The sequence below is a fragment of the Onychostoma macrolepis genome, chromosome 18 (genome assembly GCF_012432095.1).
Source record: "Onychostoma macrolepis isolate SWU-2019 chromosome 18, ASM1243209v1, whole genome shotgun sequence".
NCBI classification, from domain to species: domain Eukaryota; kingdom Metazoa; phylum Chordata; class Actinopteri; order Cypriniformes; family Cyprinidae; genus Onychostoma; species Onychostoma macrolepis.
Genome location: NC_081172.1, coordinates 25,197,606 through 25,210,617, shown reverse-complemented (window position 1 = coordinate 25,210,617; position 13,012 = coordinate 25,197,606).

Below are 13,012 nucleotides of genomic sequence, written 5' to 3'. Positions count from 1 at the left end.
CTGGCTTGTGTAATGGATTAAGGGTATAATAATTATATAAATCATATAATTATACAAATAATAATCTCTAAAAATCAGATGATATCTTTAAAAATATTTTACTATGTAGCGTCCTTGAATTTGGAGTAAGAGAAACTGGGGGAGTGGCTTTATTGCGTCAGAGATGTGTCATTTTGCTTGAAGCTGATTGGTCAAATTTCGGTTTGAGATCTCTAAACCAGAACATAACCTGCCCCGGAGCAGTTACTATGGCGATGAACACAGCTAAAAGCCAAGCCACTTTCAAGGCACCTAAAATCCAGAGTTGGCGCAAACTAAACCGAAATTTACCTAGCTAAACCGGCTTCATGGTACAGACCCCTGGTCCCTCCAGTCCAGTGGAAACGGAGTACTATGACAGAAGCAGGTTAAGAAACCACATGCTATGAAAGATGCTGTCAAGCTGAACTCTCACTTTCTGAAGTCTGATAAATTGTTTAGAGTGGACTGGACAAGGACTATTTAAAATGAACCAGTGAAGACAAAAGTGAAAGAACGTCTACCTCTAAATTTCTTATTAGATTGAGATTACAAACAATTTCCCACATATATTTCACAGCCAATATCACAGAATCACATTTACTGTTCCATTAATAAAGAGCCCTGATGCAAATGATACGACAGATTATCATTTGTGTGATTTCAGAGTTGCTCTTAAAGTGTTTGTTGACCATCCATAGCAACGGCTGTTTTGGAGTCTGCCTTAGATCTTGTGACCCTGGGGCAGAGAAACTCCCTACACTGACGGGGTCACTCTTGGGCAGGGGCTGGAACACAATCTCCCTGAGAAGGCTGTAATTTGCCCACTACCATAACAGCAAATATGATCTTAACACAGAATGTTAATCTTGTCTCTTCGTTAGACATGCGAGGGAACCAGTGAATTTGGTGTTATAGAAGCCTACAGTTTACTATGATTATATGCCGTTTCTAATTTCTCACCCAAATTGTGCTTCAGACATGAATGATGCATCAGATCATGCAAATTGTTTTGAAAAGGTGTGCTTTTACTTTTCTAAGTGATCTGATTTGCAATTTATCTAGAGACCAGAATATTGAAAAGACTTGGACTGGGCTCTGCTGATTGTCCACTTGGGAACCCATAACACCTTAGCAACTTTATAGCAATCCACTAAAACCACATGAAAAGCATGAAAAGTTAACATATCATACCATCTAAGAATGTGACAAACTAATCTGTCTAAAATCAATCTGCACAAATAAAACTTGAGTTGCTTATAAGATCTAAATGGAGACTATTCCCACCAGAGCTTGACTGAAGAGCAGGCCAGCTGTGTGTTTCAGGATAATAAGCCTCCTTGCATCCTTTCTCCTGGTTCCTTAGGAACATCAGCCACAACATAAGTGTGGTTACCATGTCCACACAGCCTAGAGGGAGTTCAGTTCCTCTAGACACACATTAATCAGCTGGTTTCTTCAACCTGGGTCCTTTAGAGATGTTGACCTGAATTCCAGTCCATGGAGAAACAGGTTTCCATGCCCTCAGAACATACTACTCTTTTTTTTTTTTCATTCATTAGTGCCACTTTATTATTACAAAGTGTACGATTTTGAGAACAAGTCTAGAGCAGTACTTCTCAAACCTAGACCCATACTGGGGCCTCAGTTATAAAATGCTGCGCAGAAACCATCCTAAAATTGATCTTACGATCATCTCTCAAATATGCGTACGGGTGATTAATAAAATGAACGTACGTACAGGAAACGCACGTATGCGTCTTTCAGATGTGAAATCTATGAATCGCAATAATTATCTTGAACTTGAATGAATGGTTCCAGCTCTCTGCTTGTAAACGACTCCTAATTAATATCATTAACATGTAAAACATCTCCAGTCATCATCCAAATTCTTTCATTTAGAACAGCTTACATTTTCAAAAACCTGCAGTAGTCAGACAAGAAAAAGTGTGTACGTCTGCTCAGACCCTGACGTGACGTTAAGCACTTTTCCACATCAAAGCCAGTTTTTACAAATTTGAGTGTTGACGTGGATTTAAGCGTACGCACACTCTAAGATCAAATCTGAGTGTATGCACACTTTATAAATGAAGCTCCTGGTTTCTGTCTTGACTCAGAGTCTCGACTACAACTGCTTGGTGTTAAAACGCTGCAGCAGCAAGTGGTGCTTGGCTGTGCATTTGCGTACATGACTTGAGGGTGTTGATATGTAGTTGCTAATGGATTCTGAGTGGTTTTTAGCATGCAGCTAACATGTTCTGGGTGGTTGCTAGGTGACAAATCCTTTTTATTGGCAAAAAACTCTAGTTGCTTCTCTAAGCAATAGCACCACCTTTTCTATCAAGGCCTATGATTTGAGATATCATTCATATTCATTAGACGAACTATGCTGGAAGAGTTACGTACCAAAGCGATATCCTTTAACGATATCTTTACTACCTTTCTGGGCCTTAAACGTGGTAGTTTCATTGTCTATGCAGGGTTTCGCATTTCTTAAAAATATCTTCATTTGTGTCCAGAAGATGAACGAAGGTCTTATGGGTTTGGAGCGATTAATTAATGACCGAATTTTCATTTTTGGGTGAACTATGCCTTTAAGATTCATGGTTGAGTGTTTGCGCAGATCCTTAACTCCAGTTAAAGGAGTTATCATTGTGATGTTTGCCTTGGCAAACACTGCTAATTCTTTCCTATCACTGAATTTCCCACAACACATTCTTCCAGACTCTCTCTTCATTAGCATTTCCACTGCTTTGCTATACAGTCATCAGCATCAACAGGCTGTGAATAGTGACAGAAGCATCACCTGCTTCTATTTCCCATGACTGAAAGAGATCCATTACAGCTAACCAACAGATATCTGCTCCTCTCGGCTGTGACCTCTGGTGAACTCAACCCATGCTTTGCTTTTTATTGTGCGTGTCATGTCCAAACCAGGTTTGTGTCATTCGCACACGAGCCGAGTGACCCTCACTGACAGTCCCAGTCAAACTGTCAGATGGCGTTAGGATAAAAATAATGGCTGTAGAGCCGAGTGAACAAAAGGATAAGCTGCTTTTGAAGGTAGTCAGCTGACAGCAGCTTAATGGAGCACTTGTTTAACTCAAGGTCACAGAAGTTCATTTTCACAGATTGCCAGTTACAGCAGTGTATGAGGGAGGAAGCCATTACACACCCCAAAGTGCTCACAGGACCCAGGAAACACAAGAACTTCTAGCAGGCTAGCATGGCCCTAAAGTGGTGTCTGGAGAGCATCGCTGTGGTTTATTGGTGTCATATAAAGTATTTTTAGATCAGCTCAGCTGGCTTTGATAAACACCCTTCACTTCAAATCACACTATCCCTAAATGTGCTATTAATAAACCCGCTTTTTCAAAGTATGTGAACACTTGTTACAATCACTGTGTACAGAGGATGTTCTGATTCATGCTGCTATATAACCAAGTGTTCCTGGTTTTTATTCCCAGATCACGTTTTTGGTAAATTGTGCTGCTTTCTAGTCTGATTTGGTCACCTTTGTTACAAAAGTCTGTGATGATACTGTCAGCAGATGACAACATAAATGAGGGTCCGTGCTGAATGATATATTTATTTTATACCAATTTTGAATATTCTGTCTTTTCGGTTCTTGAATGTTAATGGATGAGCGGTGTTCCAAGAGTGCTGATATAACAGTCCAAAATTACTGGGACTTTTCACTCTCTGTATCACTCCACTTGTTGCCTTTGCACATTTCAGACAAATTCTAGCTGTCTCATTTCGAAGGTTGCATTTGTCGGCCACATATGTCATTAAGAAAGTCTCATTTCAGAAATGTCATGATTATAAAATTTACTGTTATTCCTCGAGATGCATAAATTATTGTCATTTCTTTCTTACTTTGTGATGTAATGGTTACTTTTCTGAAAAAAGGTGGCCTCAATGACGTATGCAGCCAACAAATGTGACCTGCACAGCGTGTTTAGCTCTAACCTTCCTCAAAACACTTGACTGGGCGTTTCTAGTAATCCTGAAGACCTTCAGGATAGTTTAATCAGGATTGAAGCTAAACTCTGCAGGATAGTGGTCCTCCAGGAGCAGAATTGGGAGCGCCTGGTCTGTGCATTAGTTGTGGGGATTTTTCAGTGTTTCTGCAGGTTATAGCTACCCCAGCGGTTGACTTTATGAGAGAGTCACTGGGTGCGTCCGAAATTTGAAAAATGCTGTCTCCAGTGAAGGATACGTCACTGAAAAATCCCAACCACTAACACACAGACAAAATGTTCCCAATCCTATTCTTGGATCCTGCAGGATTTAGCTTCAATCCTGATTAAACACACCTAAACTAATCAAGGTCTTCAAGATTACTGAGGCAGGTAGGAGCTAAATTCATCTGTGACTTTGCTTCTTTGATATCCCACTATCTCATGCGTTTGATTGCATGACGGCTGAGATAAAAATAATAATAATAATAATAATAAAGTGGCATCTGAAAGTTGTGGTTGGTGGTTTTTAGTTGCAGTTGTTAATTTGCGTCTAAAAGTGTTTTTGGATAACTTTTTTGACTTCTTGATCTATTAAAAAAGGCATTTTGTGAGTAAAGACACTAATATCTTTGCTGTTCTCTACAGGCTTTACATAATATTCTCTCTGTCCTGTGTGTGTGCATAACCTCGGTGAAGTGTTATTGTTCAATGTTAGCAGATATTAAAACTGAAGCACCATGTTGAGTGGCCCTATTGATGCAATATGATCTTTTGTTTGCTCTTGATGAAGCACTCAGCAATGACATGAAACAGAGAAACGCTGAATGTCACGGAAAGAGTATTAAATGAAGGAGAAGATCAGATGCAGGCCAAATCCCTGATCACAGACTATCATTGTTATATAATAGTACTTCACACCACAGGAAAGACTATTAATGTGATATGCGTAAGAACACACGGCCCTTCTCTATACTTGTCTTTGTCTTCATTTAATAGACAGGATTCTCCCTCCATAGCTCTTTTCTATTGTGTTGTTAAAAAAAGTATTTTAAAGTAAAATGAACTCTGAATTTAGAGTGGCCCTGTTGTTCTAATTAGACACATTTTCCTGGCTCTATAAACTCTTGGATTGAACTGAGTTTCCCTCCACTCGTAGGAACCTAATTGTGGAAAGACTTTACGGTTGGCCATGAAACAGTCTCTGAGTAACCTCAAGAGGCTGACAGGGCTTGTTAAACAGGTAGTTCAGCATTTAGAGCACCTGTTAGCTGTGGAGTTACTAAGAAGATGACTCACGAATCATTCTCAGGAATCAAAGAACATCCAGACCCACCCAAGCCTTCTCTCCCTCCCACACCTCACATTTATCTGTCACTCTTACACTATGAGGAACACTGAATGTGACTACAATAATTACAATAATTACCGCATTTTATGGATAAAAATCATTATTCAGACTTGTTATTCAGTGAATAATTGGACTGTGAACAACACCCACCCTAACTCTCATTGGTGTGTCTAAGTGAGAAGTAGCAATGGCCAATTTATGAATGAATGATTCCTCTGAGTACATTTTTTTTTTTTTTTAGTGACAGGTGATTCGGGTCACAAAGCTTCAGTGCTCATTTATTGTAACTGCATGAAAAAGAGCAACCAGCATCTCCTTTTGTGCCCCATGTAAGTCATCCAGGTTTGGAACAATGTGAGTAAATTGTGTCAAAATTATCTTGAGGAGAGTCATTCCTTTAAGCAAATGAAGTAAAACAAGTTTATAAATGATTTAAAGGTACGCTGAAAAAAAAAAAAAAAAAGTTGAGCCAACTTAAAATTTTAAGGCAACCAGCTTCAGCAGATTTTTGAGTTTTCTCAACTTGTCGTTTTAAGTTTATACAACAAAAATTGAGAATCTCCCACAAAAATAAGTTGAGCAAACTCAAAAATCTGCTGAAGCTGGTAAACAATTTTTTTTTAAGTTCGCTCAACTCTTTTTTTTTTACAGTGTAGTATATTGAAATGATTTGTGGCTGTAGGCACTGTTGGTTTAATATTAGAACGAGGAAGCAACAAATGGCATACTTCTGAGGTTTTTAATCAAAACTCTTGCACACAAGAAGCACAAGGTCAGAGGGAGATACCAGTTGAGCAGTTCATCTTTCCGCAGTGCGTAAGCGCCATCCAACTAACCACAATCAAGTGCCTGTATGAAATCAAGTGCCTGTTCCTAAACGGAACAACTGATCACACACATGGAGTTTTGCCCAAAAGCACAGTAGTGACCCACTTACAATGTGGGTCAATAGTTTGTGGTCCGAGAATTGCATGTTTATCCGGAATTCAAAAGTAATTGGTTGTGATATCATGCTGTGAATGTTTTCGTCCAGAGAGACTGGACCGCTTGTTAAAATAGATGAACAGATGGAGCAAAATATTGGAAAAGCTCAGAGAACGTTTTAGAAGAATTCCAATCACAAGAGGTGTGGAACATTCTTTGTAACTTACTGAAAGCTTGAAAATATCATTGATCTATAAATGAAGATTGTATATGTACTAAGTGTAGGCTAATGTATTACACTAAGTAGTCGTCTGCTAAATGACTACTTACTAAGGGCCAAATAAACACAGTCTCAAAATATAATTTATAACATTTGATTAAACTATAAATCATATGAATTATTACAAATTGAGAAGACACTATACATGTAAATATATAGTATTATATTAAAATAATTAAATTCATACAGTCATGGCCAAAAATATCAGCACCCTTGGTAAATATGATCAAAGAAGGCTGTGAAAATTTATCTGCATTGTTAATCCTTTCGATCTAACCTTTAATTGGATAATAAGAATTTAAAATGTGGGGAAATATCATTATGAAATAAATGTTTTTTTCTCAAATACACGTTGGACACAATTATTGGTACCCCAAAAAGTTCTTATGAGTAAAATATCTCTGAAGTATATTCCCATTCATATTCAAGAAAAGAGCTTTAAGAAAAGAGCTAGAGCAGTGAAAATTCCAACAGAAAATGTTATGAATCTGCCTGGAAGAGGACGTGTGTCTATATCGTCCTAATGCACGGTGAGAAGGAGAGTTTGAGTGGCTAAACACTCTCCAAGGACCACAGCTGGAGAATTGCAGAAAATAGTTGAGTCTCGGGGTCAGAAAACCTTAAAAACAAATTGTCAAACAGCACCTACATCACCACATGTTGTTTGGGAGGGTTTCAAGAAAAATTCTCCTCGCTCATCCAAAAACAAACTCCAGCATATTCAGTTATCAGACACGACTGGAACTTCAAATGGGACTGGCTTCTATGGTCAGAAGAAACTAAAAAATGAGCTTTTTAGCAGCAAACACTCGAGATGGGTTTGGTGAACACGGGGATAAAAACTACTCCATGTGTACAATGAAATATACTGCTGTATTTTTGATGTTGTGGGCCTATATTTCTGCTGGAGGTCCTGGACATCTTGTTTAGACACATGGCAACATGGATTTTATCAAATACCAACAGATAAAAAATCAATAAGTGACTGACTCTGTTAGAAATCTTATAATGGGCCATGTTTGGATCTTCCAACCATACAATAATCCAAACACAAACCTCAAAAACAACACAAAAATGGGTCACTGAGCACAAAACCAAGCTTCTGCTGGCCATTCCAGTCCTCTGACCTGAACCCTATAGAAAATGAGTGGAGAACTGAAGAGAAGAAGCACCAACATGGAGCTGGGAATCTAAAGGGTCAGGAGTGATTCTGGATGAAGGAATGGTCTCTGATCTCTTGTCAGGTGTTCTCTAACCTCATCAGGCATTATAGGAGAAAATTTAGAGCTGTTAAACTGGCAAATGGAGGTTTCAAAAAGTATTGAATAAAAGGGTGCCGTTAATTGTGGCCAATGTGTATTTAGAGAAAAACATTTATTTCATAATGATATTCCCCCCTCATTTTAAATTATTATTATCCGATGAAAGGTTAGATTTTTTGTGAATTTTTAAAATAAAAGATCAAAAGGATTAACAATGCAGATTAATTTTCACAGTCTTCTTTGATCATATTTACCATGACCATATATGCCACATATATAGGAAACCATGACACATTTTGTACAAAGTATTCTTTGATGAATAGAAATTTCACAGCATTTATTGAAATATAAATCTAACCTTGTAAATGTCTTTACTGTCAATTTTGACCAATTAATTGCATCCTTGCTGACGAAAAAAATTAAAAATTATTTCCCCAAACTAATGAATGGTAGTGTATCACAGTTTCCATAAAAATATTAATAATAATAAGATTATAAGAAATACAAAGAATAAGAAATAATACAAAGAAATCAGCATATCTTGCTGAAAATTCAGATTTGCTATAACATGAATAATTACATTTAAAAAAATAGAAACCAGTTCATTTAAATTGTAATAATATTTCACAATAATACTGTTTTTATTGTATTTTGATTAAGATAAATGCTGCCTTGGTGAGCGTAGGAGACTTAAATAATTAAATAAATGCAATAGCAATTATTATAATAAAATTATAAAGAATTCAGAAAATCTGACCTTTTCGACCTGGTGTTAATAATCTTCATTATAGAAAAATTATAATGCAAAAATCAATAATAACAAGGATAATTTAAGAATATCTAAGAATTGACATTATTTCTACAGGCCACTAATCAAGCCAATATATATATATATATATATATATATATATATATATATATAATGTTGTTGTTTTTTTTAAACATTAACCATGTAAACTCAAATCTCAATTGTGACATTTACTTATGGGTCTGTATAATTTAGCAAGCTACTCAATATGAAACTGTAAAATCTGACTATGAGGTGTGGACTTCAGGTTATATAATCAATGAATGTACCAAATGATGCAAGCATCAACACCAAACACAAAATAGCATACGACAAGTAAATAATCCAAACCTCGAAGGCAAACAATATCTTAAGACACAGCTATAACCAAGCCCAGTAAAGACAACAAAAGATGAAACATTCAGAGATACAGTACAGTAGGTGCTAGCAACACTTCACAAACAGCATGAGAATAGTGAGACTATAAATAAACAGTCAACAGAAACCAGGTGAAAATAATCAGTTTCTCCATAGAATACTAGTGATGGTGCCCTCTTTTGGCGAGGCAGTGTAACTGCAGATATATATCAGACAACTGTTGACATCAACTAACAAGAATAGAAGCAGACAAGAATAGCCCACTACACACTTCACCTTGACATAGTATGACAATATGCATTCAGTACTTAAAAGGCCTAAACATTAGTATATCTACTAAAATGCATGAGATAATGTTCATAATGCAAAACAAGCATTTTACACTGAATACTTCCTAAGAGCAAATATTTACAAATAATGTCAGACTGTGTGTCTTATTGAGTGAGTGACCTCCAGTTATAATCTCAAAAGTAAAAGCTGTTTTCTTTAAAGTTATTTTTGGGCCTTTTACCTTTATTTGAGTAGACAGTTGAGGAGAAACAGGAAGTGAGATAGATCTGGAAAGAACAATGAACCAGGAAAATAAACTCACTGCACTGCACCCAGAATGCAATGCACTCCACTTGACCTTTCATTTTAAGTGTGAATACAGTAATAACAGTAAATTATCCAGAATTGCATGCAACCAACCCTAAACCAAACCCTGTGTAATTATTATTATTATCATCACTCTGACAAGTGTAAAGTGTGATTACAGATTCTTGTTGTTTTTTGTGTAAAAATGGCTACCGTCTCACTATTTATTAAGTAAGCCGTATACAGTTTATAGTATAGTACTTAATAACTAGAAAGCTAGTATTTCATTCCAAACATACAGCTCTGCTTGTACACTGGCAAATGTAGTAAGTCATTTGTGTATTCCATTCATATTGCAGTATTGCAGAATACTAAGACTGGTGTGGAGCATGCTATACTGAACATAACCAGAGAATCCTATGTGTGTGGTCCGTATGAATACACAGAGAGGTGATAAACTCACATTCCTTCCACCTCAGCTGCTGTGAAAAGTCACCTTAGCAAACACAGCTAACGTTATTCAGCATGCTAACTTCACTCGACCGATCGTGTTTCAGATGAGGTCCCTTCCTTGTTTCACCTTTGATCAATTAGCTTTTTATTTTCAAATATTACATATACTATTATTAGTGATTGGTCAATAGCTGCATTTTGTTGTCAGATATAAATGACCACTAAACTGTAATTGAATGTTGACAGATTTTCTACATAGCTGTGCTAGTTTCTTTTTCTTCATATTCTTTATATTCCATGTACATTTATTATCTGGTACAATAAGTGGGCACGCATAAGCAGGATAATGTAGTAAAATAAACCCCATTTTAGCACCTGATCAGGATATATCTTAAAAAAATGCTAATAATATCTTCTGTCTAGTACTTCATCGTGATTATTCTGAATTTGCACTCAATTTTAATCAGAAGAAAGCTCCCACAGTGCTGATCCATGTGTGGATATTAATATCAGTATGAGCTGGCAGATAGAAGTATCATGCTCTCAATCACTATCAGTTACCGGCACGAGTAAATCATCTCACTTTCCTTAACATGTAAGGGCAGGAGCTATATTTAGTCCATCAGCATTCTCAAACACATGGGAACAGCTCTTCCACAGAGTCAATGAGTGTTAAACGTGTCTAAAACAGAGCCTCTCGGCTTTCATTAATAGACACAGACTGTGACAGAGACCTTCACACCAATCACACACCACAAACACACTAAATACCACATGGTTTGTGCCATTTACCACATTCACACACTAGCCTAGGCGTTTCCTAGACGAAGTCTATCATGTCACTACATACAAAGATAAGTGGAAGCGAAGTGAGTTTTACGTCTGTGTAGTAGCCTTATTATAAATGAAGGTTTTGTGCCCTCTAGTGAGGGACCCAGAGCATGACAGTAGCTTCCGTCAGCCAATAGGAACTGCCTGGTCTGAAGATGTCACCAAAACACAATGAATTCTGGGATGTAACAGATATTGCAAGTAGCCCTTAGTTTCATTCCTCTAATGCAGGGGTGCCCAATCCTGTTCCTGGAGATCTGCCTTCCATAGGCAGATCTCCAGGAACAGAATTGGGCACCCTTGCTCTAATACTGTATGTCTTTAATAAATTAGCATCTTCTATCCATCCATAGAATCCATAAGGTTGCAAATGTTTATACTGTATGCTGTTAAAATCTCCCATAAAAGAGACAGCATATATACATAACGTTAAGAATAATCAAATATGTAGGCAAACATATAATACAATCTACAGGGAATTTATATACATTCCAAAAATGTTCAGAAGTTATATTGTTAAGTACTTAATGTACTCATCCTCAGGCCATTCAAATGTAGGTAAGTTTGTTTCTTACACAAATGCAGCTTTTCTCTTTACACGACAATTAATGATGGACTGGAGTCGTGTGGATTACTTGTGGGTTATTGTGAAGTTTTAGGAGCTGTTTGGACTCTCATTCTGTATTTGGACAATTTCTAGTTAGTGGATCATGTTAATGTTTAGTGGTAGTTAACTCTGCCAGGACACGTGTGTGAATTTGACCCAATCTCATGAAAAAAAATGAGCTGTTTTATGTGGCAATTTCTTATATAGGCTACACAATCGTAAATCATAGAAAAAACACATTTTTAGAAAAAAGTGAGCATGAAACATATCTATCATGGAAACATTAGTGAGATGCAATTTTACATGAATTAGCCAAAATGTAAAACAGTTACGAATTATGAGACTGTGTTGTGGGAAAATGACAAAAACACCCCCTGAAATAAAGTCTCAAATGCCTCTGAAAAGTGAAATATTTCAGTGTTCTGATGATGTGATTGTATGTTTCAAAAAGTATCCCAAGATTTTCTGGGTCCACAAGACAAGAACTTTTTTGGTGCTGTTCTCATTTTGTGGAACGCAACACAAGGAAAAATTATGAAATTATTTAGAATCTATTTTTTTCTACAATTGATGTTACAGAATGCACATGTGTGTATGTACCACAAATTACAGAGTGATGTTCTTGAAGAAAATTCAGAATAAATAGAGCAGAAACAGAAAGAGAGGAACAAAGGTAGGACAGGGAAACAGAGTGTGCTGAAGCGTAGTTGGCCTACATACCATCTGTATTGTGACAATCAGCCAGATCAGATCTCTCTGTCTGAAGCGCCCATCAGTCATAGAGAAGTTCCTCCAATGATTTTCATCTCCTCCTACCGGCTCGTCTCTTAACATCAATGGACCATCATGGAAATAACCTTCAGATAGGAAAACACCTGTCTTCACGCCCAATCAAACATGACGTAATCTCATTGCAGATTCTAGCTGCAGAACATACCCACGGGCAAATTCAAAAATAAATAAATAAATGAATGTCATAACGATCATTTGTGTTTTCTTGTTTCGGGATGCAAGGGTGTGGACATTTAGGCTGGTCTTTGAACATTCTGATCATTGTTCAAATTCATCACGCCATCACTTACTGCTGCTCTGTTCCATGTAATGAGGGTGAATAGGGCTGTCAGAGTCCAAAAAGTACATGAAGCACTTTAAATGCATCATGAAAGTATTGTAAAAGTTGCCTGTACAAGTCATACAATATGGAACATGGCAAAATTTAAATAATATTTTCTGAAAACCATACATATATTTAATTTTTGTCAAATTTAGTCTCACACAAAGCTAGGAATACAGTGCACAACTCATAATAGACTATACTGTTTAAAGGGATAGTTCACCAAAAAAATGAAAATTCTGTCATCATCTACTCACCCTCAAGTAGTTCCAAACCTGTATGAATGTCTTTGTTCTGCTGAACACAAAGGAAGATATTCGGAAGAATGTGGGAAACGGAGCAGTTCTGGGGCACCATTGACTTCCATAGTATTTAAAAGATATTCATACTTGAGGGTGAGTAAATGATGACAGAATTTTCATTTTTGGGTGAACTATCCCTTTAAGTTTTAAGGGTTTTACTTTTTCGA